The sequence below is a fragment of the Mesocricetus auratus genome, unplaced genomic scaffold (genome assembly GCF_017639785.1).
Source record: "Mesocricetus auratus isolate SY011 unplaced genomic scaffold, BCM_Maur_2.0 Super-Scaffold_100009, whole genome shotgun sequence".
Taxonomy (NCBI): Eukaryota; Metazoa; Chordata; class Mammalia; order Rodentia; family Cricetidae; genus Mesocricetus; species Mesocricetus auratus.
The window spans coordinates 75865077-75891206 of record NW_024429193.1 but is presented as its reverse complement, the minus strand read 5'-3'; the positions used below and the strand labels follow the sequence as shown (position 1 = coordinate 75891206).

Genomic DNA, 26130 nt, shown 5'->3' with positions numbered 1-26130 from the left:
ATCACACTCTTGAACTGTTGTCAAGTCATGAGTGATGTCATAAAAGGAAAAAGGGTTCACAGGACCCCAAGCCTCCAGGAGGATTTACATGATGTTAAAGACATGTTTGCTGTGGTGGTGTAACCACTAAAAGGCTCCCATGCTCCTGTTAACAACTCTAATGATGTGGCCGGATGTATTATATAAGGGAAAAATAAATAAAAATTTGGGGAGGGAGGGAGGAGCAAGCTCACTGACTCATATTTTTTAAAAGGCATTAAAGTAAAAAGAAAGGTTAGTTGGGAAGAGGCAGGGACTAGTGGAAATGGTCAAGAGAGGGTAATAGGAGTGGAGAGTAAATATGATCAAGATACATGCATGAAAATGTCAATAGGAAACCCATCATGATATACAACTAATATATGCTTTAAAATGTTTCCTTAAAGCCAGATGTGGTAATCCCAGCCCTGGAGAGGCTGAGCCAGGAGGATCCCTAGATTTGCTGGTCAGCCAATCTAGCAAACTCGGCAAGCTCCACGCCAATGAGAAATACGGTACCAGAAACAAAACGGTGGACAGCTCATGAGCCAGCATCCAAGGTCCTCTTTCCTCCACACACATACATGTACATGTATCCAGACATCCACAGCCACACCCACACATACATAAACTCACAAGCCAAAAAAGTGGTTCCTATACTGTGTGTGCTTAGAAAGTTGTATGACTGACTTCTAGACAAAATGGTGCCTGTGATGCTGAGGTTACCTTCATAACACTCGTTTCTATCAGAGCAAACCCTGTCTCCAACCACTTGGTCTAATGTGGAATCTCTCTTCTTTTTCACATGTATTTATACTGTGGGTGGTGGAGGAATGTGTACACTTGCCACAGTGCACGTAAAGGCCAGAGGAAAACTTGGGGAAGTCAGTTTTCTCCTTCTGCCATGTGGGCCCAGAATGAAACGCAGGTCAACTTGGGGACAGCCGTCTTGACTTCTGGGATCATCTCACATGCCCAAATATAGAATTCTTAAACGCAAGGAACCTGACTGAATCTGGAATCCAATCTTCCCTGAGAGTCTAAGAGAGTCGCCAAGCTCTCTCTGCACCTGACTCCAATCATGTATAAGACTGCTTTCCTGTGATGGGTCTGTGTTGCCGGCCTTTAATCACAGCTACTGAGGTGGGAGGATCCAAGTTCGAAGCCCTCCTGGGCGACGGAGTCAGTTCAAGGTCACCCTGGGCAAGGCAGGGAGCCTTTACCTCAAGATTAAAAGTTAAATGGTGGTGAAGGGGATTGGCGGTGGTGCTGAAGCTATAGCTCAATGGTAGTGTGCTGGCTTAAAATGTATAGGGCCTAGGTTCGATCCCCAGCATAACTAGAAGAAAGAAAGGAGGAAGGGTGAGGAGGAGAGAGGGGGCGAGGCAGGCAGCTTGCTATCTCCATAGTTACCGTTAACCAATAAATTAATCCCGTCTGCTATCACCAGAAACAGTTTACTGTACGCATCAGTTACAGGTGTTCCCCATCTCTCAACACTAGTTCTAAGTGCTTGAGACAGCCACCTGTTTCTGGGGCAATCTAAAGTTAAGGGGGGGGGGGGCAATATGACTACAAGTGATGGCAATCCCCACTAGGTGACGTGACGCCAGAGGTGAACATTCCCCCAAACAAAAACAACTTGGGCGTGAAGGGTTTTCAGAAGATGCAGACACACCCGACTGTGTGCCAGCTGGTAACGCAGTGTGCGTCCTCTCCTCCTGAGAGCCACACGGAGGGAGCTGTGTGGAGAGGAGGAGCCGCGGAAGAGGGGTCCCAATAAGGGAAGGGACCAGGTATTGCTAGTGTCCTTGCTAAATCCTACCTACTTACCTCAGACTAACAGTCTCGTCTGTGTTCCAGTGAATCCTGGGTCCTTTGGACTGCTAGGGGGGAATACTCACTTGTTGGGTGTTTAAATTATACTGTCGTATATGATGATACCCTAAGATGATAAAGCAAGGAAAGTCCCAACTTACTAAAAACACTAAAGAAGCAAATGGACTAGTCTTCATCTACTAGTCAGGATAATTGCCCTTGCTGGCTACGGCTCAGGTCTGAGAGGGTTAGGAACCTGTGGAACAATGAAAGCACGGTTCTGTGTTCCCTCCAACACTAAACAGCTGAGGTTCACCCTTACTTCCAGGTCCTGAAATTTGTTCACCTTTTGTAAAGCTAGCTAAATCTTTATTGCATCTAAAATTAGTCCTTTGCCTAGACGTTTACAGAGCATCCTTCCTAAAATTTCTTCTAAAGTCTGGATCCTTAAGAAAACAACAAGAGTCAGAGTCAGGGTTTAGGGGAGGGGATGCTATACATGCTGGGGGTGGGGGAGCCCAGCCTTCCTGAGCTCACACTGGAGGCTCAGATTAAAGAAGACACGACCAGAAGAAAATGGACTCCTCTGGTCTCTAGCTATATTTCTAAAATACTAAGCTTTGTCACACTCGTCAGGAATAGTGGTGCACGCCTACAATCCCAGCACTCAAGAGGCAAAGGCAGGAGGATCACACACACACACACACACACACACACACACACACACACACACACACACACACACGAACGAGGCTGATAAAATTACCTAGCTGACTAGGTAAGACCTCCATCTCATCTGTTGTCAATAAAATGAAAGCAGCGGTTGGAAGACTTACCTCCGCATTAGAGTCACCTGGGGAAGCTTTTCAGTGGTCTGGTCTCTGCCTGGGGACACAGTTCAATGGCGAGTACTTGTCACTGGGTGAGGTCCTGAACTAGATACCTGTCACCACAGAACTAAAAATAAAAGAGTGCCATGCATGCCTTGATAGGACAAGTGACTACACTTAGCGTGTGTCAGAATACACACGTTTGGTTCTGGCTCTGAAGGTGCTAGGAGAAACATCGCAGAAGCAACAGCAGCCCAGCTCCCAGGCACTGGATTCTCTCAACACTGTGAAATGAAGAACCTGGGTTCCCTCAGGATCTGCTTGTTTCTAGGGGTGGGTTAGGAAATGAGCCTGCAGCACTCAACAGTAGCAGAAGAGCAAAGGCGGTGGGTGGACGGGCATCAGCTGAAAACTCTAAACCCAAATCCTGGGAAACCTGAGAAATAAAATGCAACGCTATCATGTGAAGAGTCGTTGTGCCGAAACCCATACTGGTGTGAACAGAAATCTAGTTCACAGAACTCAAATCCAGGGCTGCCTCTGTGGGGTGCTCCGCCCTCCCTCCAGGAAGGAAGCTCCACCCTTAAGAGTCTTGCTTCCACACAACAGAGGCTCCAGTAAGGGCATGCTCGCTCAGCAAGAGATCTGACAAGAGCTAACTGGGCCCAGCAATCAAGGTCTGCCCAATGATGTGACCTGTGATCTCGGGAGCTCCCATAACCACTGCCCAACTAGGAGGAAAACATCGGGTAAACAACACCAACGATGGATAGCTGCAAAATGCCTGACCAGTAATTCTCAAACTTTCAAGAAAAATACAGGCCAGAAGGACGCCTAAGGAGATAGATAGGCACTGAAGGCAACTGGCATCCCGAAGAGTCCAGAGCACAAAGATGAACTACTGAAAAAAAGCATGGAATTCAATACAATAGGGAGCTTGGCTAACAAATCTGCCAATGATCGTTTTGTTCATTTTTCAACATTTTGAATTCTGTACTAAATGTGAACTCCTGAAAGTTAGGGTATAGCATGCACTAGTCATACACAGTCACAGCCACAATCTAACACAGGATCTCAGACATGATGCATACTTAATATAAATGTATTAATCCTAACACCAAGTCTCCATGCTGACTTAGCATGACGAGCTCCTGGGTGTTGTGGTGCAGCCTGTAATCTCAGCACTAGGGAGGTAGAGGAAGACCCACAGAAGGGCAAAGCTACCCTGGGGTACACTGTAAGACAATATCCAAAAAAAAAGGAAGATTTTTATAAAAAGTCATTCTGACAGTCTTGAAAGAAAAATACAACTTAATAGTCTGATTAAAGTGGTCAATCTGGCTGCATTCAAATCATCTTTTTAATTTCCAGCTCCGAGCTGGTATTCTCGTGGAAGACTACATCTGACTGCAACTGTGCAGCTGTGAAGACAAGCACACTGGTCCAGACTTCACACAGGACAGTCTGTGTGTGCCGCACAGAACAGACCGCAGACCAGCTGAGGCCAGAGGCTGGCACTGGGTGTCTTCTTCAGGCACACTGCACTTTATTTGCCAAGCCAGAGTACCTCACTAAGCCCACAGCTCGCCCACTCAGCTAGTCTTGCTACCCAGTGCATCCTGAGGGTCCCCTGGATCTTTACCCAAGTGCTGGAATAAAGGAATGCACCACACACCCCCAGCTTTTGATGTGGGCTCTAGGGCTCAAATTCCGGCTCTCTCAAATATCATCAATGGTCTTGAGCAGTGAGTCCACCTCCCCAGCCCTCATACAAACCTTCATCTACATGCATCCAATAGACCCCCAGGACCACACGGAAAGGCTTACACTGAGAACAAAGGCAAGAACAGAACCCCAACACTTTTCACAGGGGAAATGGGCATTAACCATAGGAAGAAAAAACTTCCTCCTCAATTACTGACAAGTGCATAGGACTTTTGCTTTAAAATAAGTATTTACGTTAATTAAGTAGGCTCAATGCACAAATAAGGGTGTGTCCTTTCCTAGTATAGGGAGCCATTCTCACAAATCTTGCAAGCCATGTTGGTTTGGGTTTTTGATTATTTGTGACTTTGCTCTTTGAGACAAGGTCTCACTACAGAGCTCAGACTGGCCTCCTGCCTCGACCACCCCTGTGTTGTCATCTCAGAGGTATGGCATCATGCCTGACCCGCACACTGCTCTCCAGCCTGTCCACCAGCTCCAGCTGCAGACACTGCACCCGGCCGACAAGACACTTGGCTTCCATGCTTCTGAAAGGTGGCAATGCACCATCATCATGACACAGGTGACCCCACAGGGCCTGGCACAAGAAAGAAGCCAGTAACTCACATCGCTATCAGTACTGCAATTTATAAAACAGAGAGCGATTTTCAAACACCGAAAATAAAGAAATGAGATTATGGAAATGTTTTAAGTGATCTCTTATGTTGGACCCTTCCCCCATAGTGAGGCAATATACTTTACCATTAAGGAACCAAATGCGTATCTTCTTGGTTGTTTTTTTTTTAACAAATCATAAAGCATTCTATTAAGTCAGCCCCTCCCCCACAGCAGCTGCTGCGTGAAAGTGACTCACAAAATGCAGACACAGAACTGAAATATTTGATCATCTGTCCCAAACCACTTGCCAAATGCGCCTGTAGGATTTTCCATCCCTGATTTATTTTCAAAATAAATTGCTTATGGGTTTCATCAGAGATCTCTTGGGTTCCAGTATACCTAAGAAAGTGGCACTCACTTGTCAAGCTTAAAAAAAATCCATTACCTTATGACCATAACAAAAAGAAGAGAATAAAGCAAAATATCGCTATGAATTAGTAGGATCACAGCAAAGAAAAATAAGTATCTAAATTGAGCCATTTTAAAAATTGTTCTAAACAACATTCTCTATATAAAGTGAAGATAGGTATTTCCTGTCCAAAAAAAAAGAAAGAAAGAAAGAAACCCCACTTGGTGGCATACATTCAGAAGGCACAGGGAGTGTCGTCTGCTCTCCACACAGGTCCTAAGCAACAGTGACACCCCAGACACAACCTAGGCTCCAGGATCCCAGTGTTTTACAGCCTGTCTTGCCAGTTAATATTCAGTTTTTCTGAGTGAAATAAATGAATAGAACTGTTGAAATTACCTTTAACACCACCCAGTAAGAATAAGAAATACATTACTAAAAATATAAAAAATGAACTCCTTTTTCCATGAGCCATTTGGCAATACCTACTGAAATATTAATATGTGCATACACATTCAGTAATTTCACTACTAGGTATGGAACCCATGATCCTCTCACAAAAGGTATCTATTTGGTGGTCTGAATGAGAAAGGTCCCCACAGGCTCATATATTTGAATGCATGGCCACTGGGAAGCAGAACTGTTTGAAAGGATTAGAAGGATTGGGAGGTTGAAGGAAGGGCCACTTAGGGTGGGCTTTAAGGTTTCAAAAGCCCATGTCAGACCCAGTCATTCACTCTGTCTGTGTGTGTGTGTGTGTGTGTGTGTGTGTGTGTCTGCTTGCAGATCAGGAAGTAAAGGTCTCAGACACTGTTTTAGTACCTGTCTGCATGCTGCCATGCTCCCTGCCGTGATAATCATGGACTGATCTCTGAAACTGTAAGCAAGCTTGGTCATGGTGTCTCCTGAGAGCACTAGAGATCAGTGAGTGAGGCAATTTACAAATGTGCATGGTGCCATTCGCCATACTATGTGTAAGAAAACACAGAGTCTGTGCACAGAGTAACTCTTCAGTGCAATGCTGCATGTCCACTGGTCAACATGAAGCGGACCTCTGTCTGAATCAGCCAGCAGATACGTTAAGGGTGAGTGCTCCCCATATTCAATGATCCTGTCTGCTTAAAACCACTGAGATGAATCCTCAAGTATGTGAAAGGGTGCTAGCGACTTTGAAATGGGTACACAGTAGGGAGACCTTCTTCAGATTACTTTGGAATGGGTTTAAATGCTTATATACTTTTGTTGTATGGAGAGAATACTTATGTGTGCACTGACTCACCATCAATGCTTGTGGAAGATTCCCTTAAAGAATGAGAAGACATGGTCAACATTTGACTGTCTCCTCCCAGCTCTCTGACACTAACCAGGGCTTTCTTACATTGTTACCTTACCCATCTGCCTCTGGTGACACCTCACCACAATTACAATAGTCCTACACCACCACCTTGTTTACCCAGCTCTGTTTCCCCAGCTTGCAGCAAACCCTGAATTCTCGGTGTTTCTAACACACGATGCTGCCACCATACAACCTAGCATCTGGTGACTACAAAAGAGACATCACCAAGTTATTTTAAGAAATTATAATATTACTGGGATTAATATGCAACTTCCAAAAACAGCTGCTCAAAATTAAAAGGTACCTCAGGTTTTTTATTTTTGTTTTTTTTGTTTGTTGTTTGTTTTGGTTTGGGTTTGGTTTTTTGTCGTTTGCTTGATTTCTGGGAAGAGGAATTGCTTCTAAACTATCTCACCAGCCACTTTCCCAACATTCTTGAACACATGTATGTAACATTTAAAAAAAAAATGGCTACATCACTACTGAAACTGAAACTGTGCTAACTAACCACACACTAAACTAAAATTATTTTTAGGAAAAAATGAAGTTGCCAGGCGTGGTGGCACACACCTGTGATGTCACACTTGGAAGCCTGAAGCAGAAAGATCATGAGTTTGAGAGCAGTTTTGCCTACATAACAAGACAATGTTTCCAAAAATTAAGAAAATGATGGGCTGGCAAATTGACTCAGCAAGTAAAGGCACTTACCACCAAGCCTGACATCCAGAGTTCAATCCCCAGGGCCCAATGGGAAAGGCAAAGAAACAACTCTGCAAGTTCTCCTCTGACTTCCATAAGAACACCATACAAAATTCACACGCATGTACACACTGGTTACACACATACATACACATGTACACACAGGTTACAAACATTCACACGCATGTACACACAGGTTATAAACATACATACATACACATATACACACAGGTTACATTCACACGCATGTACACACAGGTTACAAACATACACATGCATGTACACACAGGTTACAAACATACACATGCATGTACACACAGGTTACAAACACACACACGTACACACAGGTTACAAACATACACATGCATGTACACACAGGTTACAAACATACACATGCATGTACACACAGGTTACAAACATTGACATGCATGTACACACAGGTTACAAACATACACACGCATGTACACACAGGTTACAAACATTCATATGCATGTACACACAGGTTACAAACATGCACACGCATGTACACACACAGGTTACAAACATTCACACACATGTACACACAGGTTACAAACATACACACACACATGTACACACAGGTTACAAACATGCACACACATGTACATACAGGTACACACACACACACACAACAGAAATTATTTTTTAAAAAAATAAGAAAATGACCAGTATCTCCTTACAGTGTCAGCACTGAGACTACTAAAATTAAACACAACTGGCTGATCTGCAAAGATCAATTGAACTAACTTCCAAATCTTGTCAGCTGCCACATGTGATGCTCGGGAACATGGCGTATGCTCGCTCCCACAGCAGTGACAAAAGAGCAGGGAGCGCTCTGCTAACCATGCTCTCAAGGTTGAATTCTTAGCACATGAGCTCCCATTTCCCTTTCAAACCATCTCTCAGCCGAGATTCCTGTTTACCGGATTTCTTTCTTCCTGCTCAGTGACTCCAGCCCTATTCGGACAAAACCAAAAACCTGAAGGAATCTATTTTTAGCACACAAACATTCACTGGGATATTTCTGTTCAATCAACAGGATGCCGAGCTGTTTACTGCTGGCAAGAAAACCTTTGTCCACTGTCCACTGACTAACACCAACAGATAACTACGAAATACTAGTGAGTTCAATGTCCTTGCAATCTAAGGATTTGGAATTACCAGGGTAAAACCTTTAAGGAAAAAGAAAGTCTTCCACCATGTGGGGTACAATGTAGCTCAGTGCCCTGGGTTAGATCACAAACACAATAAAAGGAAATGGGACAGGGGCATATTATTTGTGACAGTAAAGGGAATGTTGCTCAAAATTCTCTGGACTCCTCTCTTGCCGTTCTATCTTTAAAGATGTGTTTTCTGCTCGTAACAAAACCATTAGTTATCTGAAACAAGACTGAACAAAGAGAACAACATCTCATTTCACAGACCCAGTGTCTTGGTGTCACATAACTGTATTCTGAGGGGCACCAATGCACCCCCACGCTATTGCAGGAGTCCTGAAAGCACAGTCCTGGGCGGCAGGCTCTCTGCACTAAGCTGTACTCTCCACAAAACAGTGTCTAACACACAGGTATGGTCACAAGTGCTTGGCAGGTGGCAGGGGGTCTCGGATGTGCACTTCCGGGAACTCTATGGTTGAGATTTAATGCTGGACTCATGGATTCACTAACACCTGCTACTCAACCAGATGCATCATGAAGCTTCAGACTCTATTTCACGGAAATTTTACAATATCTGTTATTTACAAGATCTACCCTGTCTACTTTGTTTTTATCTTGGAAATTTCCTTTTTGTGATGACTGAGTAGGTATCCTTTAGATGCATATGAACCAACTCCAATGAAGGACTATATGATGGGTCACCCAGCCTGTGGTTCAGTGGTCTTAGACAACTTCATTCCCTTCATGGAAACCCATTTCTTAATACTGTCAGTTCAAATCAGTCTTATGGATAAAGCAGAAGGTTTGTTACTCCGAGACTGCACAGTGGAATTTGACCAGGTTTGCCATCCTTACTCCTTCTCCAAATACCTGTCTGAATTTTAAACGGTGAAAAGATTTCACCAATTCAAACGTGGCGGCGTAAACTATAAGCAAATTAAACATACCAGCACTCACAACTTTAGCTGCATAACTTGGGAAACTAAAATATGAGGTCCCCCTTCCTACTCTCTATGAAAAGTGGCCGGCGGCAATGCAGGTGTATAACTGTAATCCCAGAATTTAGGAAGCAGAGGCAGGTGGATCTCTGTGAGTTCAAAGCCAGCCTGGTCTGCAATAGCAGACACCTGTAATCCTAGCACTTAGGTCAGAAGTTCAAGGTCATCCTCAGCTACACACCAGTGTGGGCTACATGAATTACTGCCTCAAAAATAGAAGCAAATAAAAAAGGAATACGTTGTATGCCTGCTTTCAGATGTTGTAACATACATGTGTCCACTTTATACCTATGTCCAATGCATAGTGGGTGTGCCTATCACCACACATTCCAGATCATATTAGGTACCCATTCCACAGGTTATTGAGTAGGATGACACAACAATAAAATCCCTATGAACAAACATCTACTATTCAAGTATCTCCCCAGGAATAAAGAGGGGACCATAATCAGGATATATTGTGTGAGGAAAAAAATCTATTTTCAATAAAAGGCAGGGGAAGTATCTCCCCAGAGAAAACTTACAGTTGATCTAACAAGCCACATTTTGTGGTAAATTAAACTATAGTCAACAGCATTATACTAACTAATAATTCAATGTGTGTGAAAGCCAATTACAACATGAAAATGCTATGCAAATTAATAACACGGGTGACTCTGTATGTGTGTGCATTTATCCTACTCAGGAACTTAAGATCCAGCACATTAGCTGAATGCTAATTACAAATGAACAATTTCTTATTTCATTACATCAGTTCAACCAGAATAATGGAATGTAAAGGATTAACTGTCCTTTGTGTCTATAGGTAATGAATTGCAAACACTTCTCAGATGCTCTTCAATGAAATCATGTCAGAAATTCAGAGTGTCTACCCAAGACACAGACACATTATTTTTCACTAACTCACTTCCATTTCCTAGAAGGACACCTAAAGTATGAACCCCTAAAAAATATGCCATTGATGCTATTGGTTCACTTTCACACACGGGAAGTGCTAAGGAACCCCAATATTTAAAACTGCTACCGTGGTACACATTGTGTTGTATTTCTCTAAATTCCCATTTCTTTAAGGTCCTAACTGCACAATCATATTTGAAGTGATCATATATGGACGTAGGAGCCTGGGGGGTGGGGGTAATTTGAGATCATAATAGTGTGACAATCGTTCACTGGGATTATATTCTTTTTGAGAGACACTGGAAAACTTGTTCACACACTTCTCCCCTCCATCCACCGGCAAGCAAAGAAAAAGTATGCACCCACACAGAAGCCTCCGTGCCAGGTCAGAGGCCTTCTCCACAACATGAACTGACCACATTCCCAAAAACCTGAGGAAAAAAACAGTCAACCAACTTCCAGCACTTTCACAGTGTTAACCCAAACCAAATAACACAGCTCCCTTCTTAATCCAACAGAAGTCCCGCAGCACTAAATAACACATTCAAAGGAATGTGCAGGTACACTAAACACAGCTAAATAGTTACTACCCAAGCCCTCACTTTTCTAGATTACAAACAACCTGTGCGGCGCACATAAATCCAGTGTCTCACACAGCCTTAGCACTGAAAACCAAGAGCCATTAATGACAAGCAGCCAGGGATCCAAAGCAGCCCTTCTCAGAAAGCTCAGAAGCGTGCCTGTGACGACCCCCTCCCCAGCAGCATGCCAGCCTTTCCACAAGCCTCCACAGCTCCAGAAGGTTCAGCTTAATGAGGGTCATCATACTTCCTCATGATTCAATAGTTACACTTTATCTTACATAAGCTCATTTACAATAAGCGGCGTGTCCTTCAAACCCCAGGAATGAGAGTGAAATGGAAAGCGGCAGGAAGCAATGCTTAGATTTGCACCTCATTTCTAATCAACCCCTCACCCAGGCCAACCACCGCCAGACACCCATGCTGCTCAGCAACGAAGACCCCGCTAAGGACAAGCAGAAGTCAGTTCAAAGGCATGAAGTCTCCAGCTCGGTAAACTCCAGCCCTCCACCTGGCCTCTTCTCCAGTGATTGGCAGGCCCATCTGTCCACCAAGTCTCTCTTAGTCATCTTTCTCTTACACCCAAAGCTAGTATCCTTTCCTGCACTGCCTCCGTCACATAGCCCACATATCGGCTTCTACCTGCTGTCATGGAGGCGACTGCACCAGCACTTAACTAAGTGTCCCTGTGGCTAGCCTCTCTTCTCCCTTAGCAATTCACCAAGATCCAAACTCTGCCAACAGCTCCCCCAACAAAGTCTGTACAGCTCCTTCAAAATCAAGCCTCCTACTAACAGCAATGCCACTCACTGCCCAGCCCCAAGGTATCCATTTTTCACCAGCCAAAAAGGCCACCTGGACAGCTCCACACCAGACTCGGTGTCCTCTGTCCATAAGACTGGCTGCCCTTGCACTCAACCCTCATTCAAAGACCACTTTATTACCCAAGACCTGTCTCCACGACACATGACATCAGTCAGGCTACAACACGTCTCATGCAGTGTGGCTCCCTCACTAGGCGACAAGCTCCATGAACTACACACATCAGGGCTTCTGCTATTCACATCTGTATCTTCACAGCACAGCAAAGGGAACTCCCTGTGAACACTTTAAACTGATTTCCATCATAGCAACTCACAGGAGTAGCAAGTAGTTATTACTCTCGGCCAAGGCACAAACATTTCTTTAGTGACGTTCACAGTAAAAGGAAAAAATGAAAAACGTACCAAATGCTCCAGGCCGGGCTCTTTCTTCTATATGTGTTCTGGGGGTTGAGCCCAGGTCCTCACAAATGTGATACACATGCTGAACCACTGAGCTGCACCCAAGCCCTTAGGGCTTAGAATGTGCACCCTAGCCTCATGTCTCCCACAGATCATCTGTGTTGTCAACAAATCCCATCACAGAACATTTACACAACAAGAAAGTGTTTTCTTAGGAATATACAGACAAAAAAAAATCAAGGTGCACAGGAGAAAGGGTTTTGTTTTGTTTTTTTAACTTTCAGAACACAATTCATTTACTACATCATGAAGAAATCTGCACACCTTTTATATGAAGTAACAGCAGACCAACATTTAAAGTATAGATTTCTTTTGAGTCAAAACAATGAAAGATTTTTCCAGAACTTTTCCAAGTCAAAAAGCAGCCTTTGCTGGGGCAAGAGACAAGGCTCAGCAGTTAGGAGCACTGGCTGTTGTTCCTCCAGAGGACCTGGATTTTATTCCCAGTACCCACATGGCAACTCACCTGTAACTCCAGCTCCAAAGGACCTGATACTGTCTTCTGGCCTCCAGGGGCACCGTGCATGCACACATCAATAAAATAATAATGAATATTTTTTAATTAAAAACTGACCTTTGGGGGCTGAAGAGATGGCTCAATGGTTAAGAGCATTTGCTGCTCTTCCAGAGGACCTGAATCTGGTTCGCAGCACCCATGTCAGATGGCTCACAACCACCTGCAACTCCAGCCTCTCCTCCTCAGGCATGCACACACATGTGGCATACATGAAGACACATATAAACGCGTGCGCATATACATATAAAAATTAAATTCTGTTTTTAAAAGTAGCCCTTCATTTAGTAATGTATCAAGACTAGAAAGAGAACTCCAAATCAGAAACCACCCAACATTTTTGGTTTTGATTTTCTACATGAAGTATCACTGTGAATTTCAGGTTGAATTGGAACCAGCAATCCCCCTGCCTCTGTGCAAAGGCATACCCGGCTCCCAAAATTTTCAAGGGATTATTTTATCTATTTATTGAAAATCCATACATATATACAATGAATTTTAATCAAAAACATCTGAAATTAACGGCCTCCAACTCCCCCAGTGTCCTGCCATCCCTTCTTTGTGCTGAAAACAGCCTCTTGAGTCCAATTAGTGCTTCCCACGTTCACATGGGTGTGGGGCCATCCTCTGGGGCACAGGCAACCTAGCAGCAGCCACATACCCAAAGGACAGTGCCCACCTCCCAAGCCTTTACCAGAAGAACTCTTACATGCCAAATAAAGTCTATAATTTAGTATAACAGTATTTATCAGTCCAATATTAATCTCTTTCTTTTGGTAAATATGTTCTAAAGTATTAACAGCAGAAAACTATGTAACAGACATGGAAGATCTCTTCATCACCTTGGCAACTTTTCTCTGGATGCCAGAATATATTTCAAAATAAGAAATTAAGAGACCGAAAGAAGTGACCAATGCAATAGGGATACATAGTAAGTCCACAAGGACGTTCTAACCAGCAGTCACTAATCTTCCCCATTCTTTCTGATGCAGAGGATCAAACCTAGGGTCTCATATACGCTAAGCACACCTTCCTACCACTCACCCACACTCTCCCCCAGCCCAACTAATCACTAAGGAAAGGCACATTCAGACACCAATGTTTATAGCATATTATTCCTATGAGCCAGACGGCAGGGACAACCCAAATGCCCATCAACTGATGTGTGGACAAACAAAATATAGAATATTCATATACCAGAATGCTATTTGGCCTTTAAAAGGAACGAGCTGTTGATTGTACTCTACAGTCAATGCACCATGAACACATGCTGGTTATTTCAGAAAACACTGTGGTAAATCCTTCCACTCACACAAAATGTCCAGAAATGGAAAAGCCCATAGACAGAAACACTGTGGGCTGGTTTCCTTTCACAGCAATGAAGTATGTTTTTAAATTGGCCTTGGCGATGGTTGTATGTTTCTGTGAGCAGACTGAAAACCGACTACTAGCAGTCAGTGGGTGCTCTGTATCTTACTGATCAAAGGCAGGGAGCCCTACTAAACCTAGAGCTCACCAGCTGGCAGGCCAAGGAGCTCCAGGGATCCTCCCGTCCACACATTCCCCAATGTTGGGCTACGGCCACACACACGGCACCCGGCTGGCTTCTCACAGGCTGGGGATTAAACTGGGGCCCTTATGCTTGTGCAGCAGACACTTTCCTGACCTTCCCAGCCCGACATATATGACACTTTTTAAAAGACAGAACTAGAGGGATGGCAAAAACACCTGCACAGGAGACTTTTCAAGACCATGAGAATGTCTTCTGTTGTGACAGTGTCTGTACTGTTGCTCAGATGCTAGAACACAACACATGTGACTGTGGATGTAGCTCAGCTCTGCAACACCTGCCCCCAGTGCCACACACACCAGTATGCGCTTGTATAGTCTGACCGCCTCGCGGGGAGGAAGGAGGATCAGAAACTCAAAGTCAACACCTGCCCCCAGTGCCACACGCACCAGTATGCGCTTGTATAGTCTGACCGCCTCGTGGGGAGGAAGGAGGATCAGAAACTCAAAGTCATCCCAGCTACATAGTGAGTTCAAAACCAAACACACCCACATGTTAAATACATACACAGACTTTTAAACTTGGAAAAGGCTGGGGATGTGGCTCAGATGCTAAGTATCTGCCTAGCACGCATGAGGCACTGGGGTCAACCCCAGGAAACACACACACACACACACACACACACACACACTCACACACACTCGAATCTTGCCATATGTGAATTACATCCAATTTTTTCACAAACTGAAACCAATTTAGCTGAAATGCTCTTGTTTTTTTTAAAGGAAATGTCCTATTTCAATGGCAGTAGTGTAAATATCCAAAACGAGAAGGACCCTGTGGCCTGCAGAAACAGACCAGGTGTGTGCATGAGGGGTTCTCACTGTAGCACTACGAAAGACCTAGAATATGCTTTCTCTGAAGCTCTTCATGTACTCATCTAAAAAAATCCTCCAACTACATGTTCTGTTAAATGGGCCAGGTATGTGTATGCATACTATGGGGATGCCAAGTGTCTGGTAAGGACGTCTCCGGAAGAATGAGCAAACACCTAACGTGCCATCAACATGAGGGGAGTGGAAACTGAGCAGTGCCTCCAGGAGTCAGAGCCAAACTTCCACCATGAGCCCTTCTCTCCTTCTTATGTGTGAACCCCCCCCACACACACACACAGTGGGGATACAAGTGATTAGCATTTCCCAAACCCAGAAAACATTCCAGGGACAAAAACCATGCCCATGCGCACTCGGAATTCAAGTTAACTGTCAATTACCAGGAGAAAACAAGCACCCACGTAGCAGACTGTGTACTTAACCTTCCTTTCTGACCCAGCATCCCACAAAAATAGAAGAAAATAAGGAGTGAGGGAAACAGGGAACAAAGAACGGTTTGAAAAGAGAGGCTATAATTTAAATGGAGGGGATGGGACAAATGAGAAGTATCACAGAAAAAAAGCCAAGAACTCACTACACCTTTGAGAGGTCTCCATTCTGAGGTGTTGTGACTGTCTCTCCCGAAGTAATGACGATGCCGTCCACATGCCAGAAGAGCCAGAGAAACAAATAAGGCTTTCACCACTTACCACAGACAAGCACAAATATTCTGCAAGTCTGAGACTCAACAACATATTTAAACATACACACCCTTCACAACCAAACATCAGAATGGATTATTTTAAGGATTTCAGAAGCGTCTGGAACTCCTTTAAAAAATCTCACATTCCAAAGCATACCAAGTTAAATCTGCCTTTCCTTTTGTCCTGGAGACTGTGAGGTACAATCATGAAGGGATGTTGGAGCCAGGCATGGTGACACATGCCTGTAAGCCCAGTGCTCAGAATGTGGAAGCAAGAGGATAATAAGTTCAAGCCTAGGCCGCACGGTGAGGTCCAGAGCAGCCGGCTACACAGCAGTACTTTGTCTCCAAAAAAGGGGGGGGGACAGAAAGACAGAGAGAGACAGAGAGACAGAGAGACAGAGAGACAGAGACAGAGAGAGACAGAGAGACAGAGACAGAGAAAGACAGACAGAGACAGAGAGAAAGAACAAAACACACTCATAGGGTTACTCGAGCCACACAACTTGAGAGACTCATGCTCCTCTATGAGATGCAATCTTCTGAGGCAACACAGGGTATCTGAGTAAATGTTTCTCAATCCTGGTCAAATTCTAACCCCATTCTCAGGAAGAGCGGTTCTGTCAGACAACCTAGTCACTCACAAGTGAAGTCACTACTCTTAGGGCAAAGGTCAGAAATGCCAGGAATGCTTTACTCTCCCCAAGCAAACCAGTTTCCTGCTGTGACATCCAACTAGAAAGCTGGCTCCCTAGATAAGAGAGGCTTTCCCGAGGCATTTTTAGTCTGGCAATGAAAGCCAAGAACCCCAGCTACGTCACTACATAGAGAAAGTGTTAACTTCACAAGGAATGGAAATAAGGAGCCTGCCAATTCTGTGTTCCCCATAATCCCAGACTGCTGGATAAATTACTTGCAGGGGGAAAAAAAAAAAAAACTGGTTCTCTATCACAGAGAGAACAACCAAAAAGGTGATCAACAATCCAGCGCAAGGAACCAAAGCCTGAACAACTCGAATGGACGTCAGATTTCCCTTCAACCTGCCAAAGCCCTAATGACGTAACTAACTAAACAAAACGTTGGTGCACTTGTGCTATGGCCCCGTGAGCAAGTCTGAGAGCGTTTTCTTTATAAATGATTGACGTAGGTGGGACATCCCACTGGGGCAGAGGAATGTCACCCCTGGGCAGGTGGTTCTCAGTTGAATAACAAAGCAGGCTGGCAAGCCATTAGGAGGAAGCCAGTAAGCAGCTTTTCTCCAAAGCTTCTGCTTCAGGTCCTGCCTGACTTCCTTCACTGTGACCTGAGAACTGCAAGATAAAATAAGTCCTTTCCTCCCCAAGATGCTACTGGTCACTGTTTTATCACAGCAATAGAAACTCAACTAAGACAGCTGTCTACAAAGCCCTGGGTTCAAACCCCAGAACGATTAAACCAAACATACACCTGTCATCCTTGAACGAAAGGAACCAGGAGGATCAGAAGTTCAATCTTAACTAAAGGAGTTCAAGACCAGCCTTCAATACAGGAGACATTATCAAAGCAAGAACACAAACTTCATTTTGTAAAAGTCCTCATAACGACAAATAAACTTATCCCCGATTTTACAGTAGAGTAAAAGAACACTGAAATCAGACAGTGCATGTCCTTATGAAACCGGTGATCTGAAAACGGTAACTCCTATGTTCCTGAAATGAAGTAAGAACTAAATTAAGATCAATTGTGAAGAAACATGCAACCAATTTCCTGGCACAAAACAAAAGCTTAATGTCAATCACTTCTCAACATCTTTCCTTGACTGCTCTTCCTGAATTATGTATTAGCAAACACAAAAGGATCAGACAAATCAAAGTAGTTACACTGTTAACTAGGATTGACCCAACGAAGCTAATAGACTACCTGACACCTAATACACAGATCCATGCACTTCTGGACCTTTCAGCGACACACAGTATGAACGCAATTCCAGATCCTCTTCAAAGTCTTCGGGGCCGAGGTTTGGGGCTGTGGTTGAGTGTTGAAGCACAAGCCTAGAGCACATGTGTGAGGCTGACTTCTAGCCGGGGCATATATGCACAGCACACAGATGGGCCCACAAAGAAGCCTATCCCATACTGTACTGCTGACTTTTTTTGTGGGGGGGGGGGCAGGATGTCTCTTTGTAGTGTTAGCTGTCCTGGAACTCATACATAGACAGACTGGCCTCTAACTCACAGAGATCTACCCGCCTCTCCTGGGATCAAAGGCGTGAGCCATTACACCCAAATTTGCTGATACTTTCTAGCTCCATGGCTAAAAACATTCAAATTTAAATATAGAAACCTGACAGGTCTCAACAATCAGATGAAAATCATATCCTTTCATATCATATAATTACAAATATTTTATTCTAGAAATACGTATGATAAAGAATACGCTTACAATGAAATGCATATACATGCCACACATGAAAAGATTCAGTGACTTCTAAAAGTGGAAAACTTTAGAGTCAGCTTCTTGACAAAATGACCCAACCTACTTGAGATATGCTGGTGTAGATGTTTTTACAGGATGTTTTTTTTTTAAGTCTGAAAACACTAAAGCTCTTTATAATACCTAACAGGAAATCTATGTTAAAAACCAATCCAGGTAATTATTAACCCAAATGACCAAACAAAGAATAACTTTAAAACAGCTTTACTGCTTTGTACATGCAAAGTGCTACTAAGCAACACTGAAACACTAGGCACACTGCTCTAAGACTGTCTCATAATCCTATTGGCTCTCGTGTTGTCAATGATGGTTAAGACCATGACCTTACTACTCTCATGTAGACTTTTCCCCTTGCAAAATACTTTCACATACATATGCTCAATTTAGCTTCATGATCATCTGAAAAGTTGATACAACTCCTTCTGCAGTTGGGAAACAAGACCCAGTGAAAGTTGTCATGGCTAGACAGTCTGGGGCAGCCCACCAGTGTCTCCTTCAGGAAGCTCCTCCTAGTTAGAATTAAACCCCAAATGAACTATTACAGCAAAACTGGGGCAAAAGGAAATCAAAGCATTATTAATTTCAACTTACCTTTTTCCCAAGATCTCAAAGGAAAGTGAGTATGCAACCTAATATCTCCCAATTTTGGTGTTGTATCTGAGGGGAGGTTATAAGGTAGGCATCAGAATCAAAAGCAAATGCCAGCATACTAAATATAACCCATAAGACAAGTTCTAGTCAGGGGGATCGGAATTCATAACGCCATCACCTGAATTTAGTTCTGACTTTGGAACTGCAGTTGTGACTTACACAGGCCATGATAAATAAGTAAAACCTGAATCACTATCACTAAAGAGGCAATTCTAAGAATCACTTTTAACTCACTTTTAAGCTAACTAAACCATGTCATCGGTAGCAGGGCTGCAGGTGTAACCCTGGCTGGATCTCCTTTACATTGCACAAACTGGGTTGAACACTTACATCAATCTCTAGCACACATTGCATGCATTTAATGTTTGCATACTGCTATAGTGTCACAGTAAGTCATGGAAACACATAAATTAATAACATGGTTTCCCCCTCAAGAAATGTCCCTGTTTAAAGGAGCAGCCAGGGTGAGGGCAACATCGAGTCCAACCACTCTACAAAGAGCAGGCCAACACCTCTCTTCACAGCAAGGAGGCCCTGCTATGGGAAACTCACAAGAGGTTCCCTAAATGAGTCAAGAACATCTATTCAAGCTAACAGAGGCCAGGAAGGCCACTCTACTGTCAAGAAATGGCATCCAAGGGTGGATTCTACCTGGTGTAGTAACCAAGATGGAGACGGAGAGGAGCATTGCAGCGGACGGGGACCATTTCCACATCAGATGCAAACACAATCACTTCAGGAAGCACCAGGCGGCCCTGCTGCAGGGATGTTCAGACTAGTGACATCGTTGTCATGGGTGAGTGTGGGTCCTGAGCAACACAGTACCCTCTCAATGTGCTCCGTTATGTAACTGAATGTTTGCCGTGCCCCCTCCCCAAATAAAATAGCCATTAAACCATTATTTTCTTACTCCCCGGCCAGGCTTGGAGTCTCTGTGCCCTTAGCAAAGAGAGGGAGGGTGAGCAGTGACATAGCTACAGGTGGACGCCTCACTTCATGGGAACTGGGGAATGAACCCAGGCTCGCCTGCTTGCTGCCTCCTCACCTCTGAGCAGGAACAGGGAGGACCACCTGAGATGCTACCCTCCCAGAGGTCTTTCAGTTTTTGTTGTGTTTTGTTGGTCCTTGTCACCTCTGGGTGTCTTAGTGGACAAGATCAACTCTCTAGCCGGGTGTTGGTGGCACACGCCTTTAATCCCACCACTCAGGAGAAAGAGGCAGGTAGATCTCTGTGAGTTCAAGGCCAGCCTGGTCTACAGAGTGAGTTCCAGAACAGCCAGGACTGTTAGACGGAGAAACCCTTTCTCAAAAACAAAAACAAACAAACAACAATAACAAAATCAGCTCTCTGGTGTCCCACAGTGTCTAGGGAGGAAAGAGTAGCGATGGCCTTTGGGGCTCTAGTCTAGGCCCTCAGTGGCCTCTTGGGTGTGATTTGAAGCAATACCAGCTGTCTGGCTGCACACACTGGCCTGGGCATATCCCTCACAGCTAGGCCAGGAGGGCCCCATGACGCCCAACCCCATCTAAGTGGACATCACATTCACTTGGAGGAAACACCCCGGAGAGAGCAAGTTTTCCACCTGGGGTTCCAAGGAGTAATTCAATTCCAGGCCTAGGATTCTAAAAACTTCTTCACTGTAGCTGCTCCAAAATCTAAGGGAATTAATTGGCCTCGAGGCAACAAGCCTGGGGAAGCCCAGATGGGCAGCAGCCTGGAGCTTGACTCGAGTGCTAGGGATGAAAGGCCCGGAGCCAGGAGTGGGTTGGAAACAGGACAGTCTGGGGACCTTGGGGACCAGGGAAAGACTTCTGAGGGTCCTTCTAGTGGAAGATGTGAGAGACAGAAAAGTAAAAAGAATTTTTTAAATTGTGCACATCTAATAATTATGAATTACTAAGCAGGAGATAAATGCAAACTAAAGAGACATACAAACCGAAACGTAAGAATGCCATAAACGGCATGGGAGACGGTCCGGTGAGTGGGTAAGTCGCTGGCGTGAAGGCGTGAGTAAGCAGACAAGCGCATGGAATGGACAGCACAGGAGCCTGACTGCACTTGGCCTGGGCTACGCATTGGACAGCTAAGACCCACACCTGCTGACCCTGGGCTATGCATTGGACAGCTAAGACCCACACCTGCTGACCCTGGGCTATGCATTGGACAGCTAAGACCCACACCTGCTGACCCTGCACACACGCCCCTCTTCTGCCAATGCACCCAGCACGCTGCTGGCAACCTAGGACCCCTACCTCTACCAAAGGCGTATGTACACCTACTCCAAGCAATAGCAAGCTTCTCCTCCTTCTGACGACCATCAGAAACCCGCCTTTCATGGACAGCTGATTTATAAAAAGTAGGGGGGTCTGCTCCAGCCTAGACTAGTTTCTGGTGCAGAGTAAAATAAACTTTGTCTGCTGAGTGAACGTTTAGGGAAACCCACTATTTACCATCTTACGCCTATGCATAATTAAGAATGTGTATGATTAAAATCAGATGCACCATGGGAAGTAGTGCAAAGGCTTATGTAATTTAAGCCTGTCAGTGACAAGAGAGAGCCATCAAGCTACACACACCCCTTCACAACCATGGCCCCCTCCTCTTGATCACCGTAAAAGGAGACCTCCCCCAAATAAAACTCAAGATTACTGAGTACTCCCATTCACGTGGCTGCTGTCACTCTGACAACACACTCTGAACTGAATGAAGTTTCCCTGCAACTCTGCCGTGAGGGGGGCTCGCCATCGCCCAACCGTCACAATGCCCATTCTCTCAACTAAGTCATTCCACATCCAGTCTCCAAACCCCACCAGAACCATCTCTCTTCTTGACATCCACTGGTATAATTAATTGGCATGGCTGTGCAAACTGCAATGCTAATTATTTAAAAGACATCTCTGTGGCTGCCAAGAAGTAAAGCTATAGACTCCACAGCACATGAAGACCCGCTCTCTCAGCACACTACAACAAGAACAGAGAATAAACTCAGGGGAGTTCTGTTTGGATACAAGACAGAAATGCAAACAACTTAGGAAGAAAGACATCCTTACCGCTGAGTTCAATTTCAAGGTTTTAACATATGCCTAGAATCATTATAACTAAGCAGCTATAAAATGCCTGAACACAGCCTACATGAAAATCAGGGGGTTCTGGAGTACAGCACAGTATTGATCCTGAGCAGAGAGCGCACCTGGTATATGCCAGACACCCGAGCCTGGTTTATATGATGGACTTAAACAACCTATTATTATGTGTTTTTTTATAAGGAAAGCCTAATTCAGGAAACTGTACCAAACCATTCACTTATTTTTAAATTTCTAAAAACCCTAGATAAGTCCAAGAAAGACCAGAAAACAGCAAATAACCTAGACAAAAAAAAAAGTTTCTTTCCTATGAATAAAAGTATATGACCTGGAAATAAACACACTGGCTGTTGACTAGAAAGACAGATAAATAGATGTGAAAGATTGAATAGATGGGTGGGTGGGGCATGGATGGATGAATGGTTGGGGCATGGATGGACGGAAAGATGATAGATAGATAGATAGATAGATAGATAGATAGATAGATAGATAGATAGATAGATAGACAGACAGACAGATAGATAGGGATGAATGGACAGACAGATGGACAGATAGATACAAATAGATAAATAGATGATAGATAAGTGGATGGATGCATGGATGGGTCATGGATGGACGAACAGATGATTGATAGACAGACAGACAGACAGACATGAATGGACAGACAGATGGACAGATAGATACAAATAGATAAATAGATAGATGATGGATGGATGGATGGATGGATGGATGGATGGATGGATGGATGGATGGATGGATGGATGCCTGATTGCATTAAGAAGCTTTTGCAGTTTTGTTCATAAAGATATCAGTGGAGGGCTGGAGAGATGGCTCAGGGGTTAAGAGCACTGGCTGCTCTTCCAGAGTTCTGGAGTTCAATTCCCAGCAACCATGTGGTGGCTCACAACCATCTATAATGAGATCTGATGCTCTCTCCTGGCCTGCAGACATACATGCTGGCAGAACTCTGTATACATAATAAATAAATAAATCTTAAAAAAAAAAAGATATTGGTGGATTTGAGTGGTTATACACAACCTGCACTCCCAGCATTCAGGAAACTGAGGCAGGAGGATGAAGAGTTTCCAGCCAGTCTGGGCTACCTAGACTCTGTATGCCAAAAAAAAAGAAAAAAATCAAACTCACAATAATAATAATAATAAACAATAACAATGCTAGTCTGGAAATCAATTCCCTCTTCCTCGCAGCATATTTGCAATAGAGACCAAGAAATACTTATTAGAGGTATTAAAGTTTTGATCCTTCCTTGGCCATATTTGGGAAGAAAAAATAACTGTTTCTGTTGTTCCTAAATAACAGTAAAATTATGTCATGTCATGTCCCTCTATTCATTTCTAATAGCTCCTCAGCTCAGATTTCAAGCTTATAATTCTAGAAGATGGATTAGATACCTGGGCCTCACGCTCTCTTCTGAAACTCAAGAGACACCAATGGATGCGGCAAGACAAGAAAACAGAAGCAGAAGATGGCGGTTACTAACCCACACCATGACACTTGAAATTCCGGGTGACGCTCCTCACTACCCACACCATGACACTTGAAACTCCGGGAGATGCTCCTCACTCGCTCCCCTCCTCCCCTGCCTCAACCGGTCTCTTAAAACATTACTAACTCACATGTAGTTGAGTACAAAAATGCCCAAGTAACTACCCTTTCCTCACAGCGTAACTGCTCATTCGACATCACAGAATAAAAGAAAAAGACACAGTCATTAATTTCGAGGCATAACGTCAGCCACTGCTGGTCCCTCTTCTGTGTTTTGATTTAAACTAGTGTCGATCAGTTTCATCTCTGACTGGCTTCCGGTTCAACCTATTCAAGCAGTCCAGACAGGGCTTGTCAGAAGGATTCAAAAGCCTGCTGTCCTTAGCTTTCAGAGTCATCCCTGGCTGAACCGTTTTCCATGGGTACCCTTAATCCAACCGCCTAGACTAACAAGTCTATGGGGCTGCCCAGTGTGCACCAGTACACCAAAAGTTCTCCATCAAACATGAGGCTTTTCTGCCCTGTGCTAGCCAGAAGACATAGAACCAGAAAACTTTGTAAACACCAGGGCAGTTAGCGAGGTGCTTTTTATGAAAACACCCAAAGTATGAGGGAAACAACGTTTTCAGCAAGGCAACACTGATCTTGCTAAGAATTTCCTCCCTTTAAACAGGTAACTTCTACACACTCAAATGTTTCATAAGCTTCACTGTTACTATTGGCAACATGAAGAACTAAAATGACTTATTTCTTTTTGAAGGCATTAAAGAAGAAAATAAAGTCAATGAATGCACAGAATTTTATTTCCTACTACTGAATATGTCACTTTAATCAGACAACAAGTAAACGGATTATTTCTAAAGTAGCAAATTTGCTTTTGTTTTTGTTTTCTTCTATCAGGCTAAATAAGATAATAAGGTAATAAGGGATGGAAATAAACAAAATGCACCATAACAAATTTACAATATGGAGACTATAATCAGAAACGAAGACAAAGAAAGTGTTTGTTCCTGACCATCAGGTCAACAGAGTCAGCTACCCTTAACTATGGCATGCCCACTCCTCACCCCATCAATTACGGAAAGGAATTTTCCACTTTGGGGGCAGGAGTGGAAACCATGCTGGGAGTTAGTTATCCCCCAGGCCACAATTCCCGGGGCATTTTATCCTCAGCCTCTAAGAGGCAAGCCTGGCTTGTCAAGGCTCAGCTCAGTCTCTGCAGGGTGAGAGCAGCCACAGACACTGAAAAAGAGCTTCAGTGCCCTAAGAACACAGCACACAAGCAGGGGCTTCACAGTTTGCCAGAGTTTGCTCGCCTCCATCAAAGGCATTAATCAATTCCCCAACACTTGATGGTTTTGTCCCAAAGACACGGGAGATTCACTTAATCTACCTTTGGTATTTTTATTTCCTTTCTTTGAGAGTCCAAACTAGATTTGGGATTTAAGATCCGTTTTTAATGGTGAATTCCTTTTTTCTCATAAGGGCAAAGTGTGGAGGGGCCGGAGGGGCCAGAGGAAGACAACTGACTCCAACCTTTGGCCTCCACCTGCACCTGCAGAAACACACACACACACACACACACACACACACACACACACACACACACACACACACACACACGGCCATGTGGACACACAAACAAATGACTGTGGGCCAAAAGTCTTTTACTTGTTAAGTAGGTGTCTCCCTGTGAGTACAGTCACGCCCCTGCAGATACTCTGAAACTGTCCTGAATGGGGAAGTTCCACTAGCATTCTGGGCTCCAGGGACACTTCTATTTTTCAGAATTGGAAAACAAATTTACATTTTGATTGCTACAAAGAATAGTTTAAACTAATGACATAACAAAACTAGAAAATGCAGTTTTTGTTTCTAGATTCAACTTTCTGGTTGTTTCTTAGCCAATGAATAAAGTCTTGCAATACTATTCAGGACCTTTTAAATTGTAGACTTGATTTACATGTAAATATGAGTGAGGGTAATCAGAAACATAATACTGCCATGCTCTAAAAAGTCATGTTACTTACTGGTTTTTTACATATGTAAATATACTATATTATATAATATATACTAATTTGTAAGAAATTGTGAGTACTAATAAAATGCACTCTAGGAAATTTTTATTTTTTACGAATTTTAGTGAGAAACAACTTAGAATAATACTTCATATTCATTTCACTGTTTTGCTCTTTTAACCTCATTTCCTGAGAGTCTCTCGCTGACCCTGGAGCTTGTCACCTGGGCTAGACTAGCTGCCCAATGAGCCACAACAATGGCCCTGCTTCTGCCTACCCAGCTATGGATCACAGACACGCCCATCCTCTTACATGGGTGATGGGACCTGGGCCCAGACTCTCATTCTTGCTTTGGTTCATTTTCTACTGAGGATGCTTTAAATTGTAGATTGATTGTTATAAATGAACATATCAGAAACATGCAGATATGTTCC

The 26130-nt window shown here is 43.8% G+C and overlaps 1 protein-coding gene across 4 annotated transcripts in view; it reads right to left on the bottom strand.

The window, feature by feature from the left end:
• Window positions 1-26130, bottom strand: part of Rapgef2 (Rap guanine nucleotide exchange factor 2) — a 214656-nt gene that overhangs the window by 175813 nt on the left and 12713 nt on the right. Inside the window, exon 1 of one of the 4 annotated variants that reach the window (XM_040752625.1) lies at window positions 2673-3072. The exons of the other annotated variants lie outside the window; for them this stretch is intronic. The gene's annotated coding sequence lies outside the window, so the exon portion shown is untranslated. Of the gene's footprint in view, window positions 1-2672; window positions 3073-26130 lie in introns of those variants that run through there. 4 annotated transcript variants of the gene reach the window in all.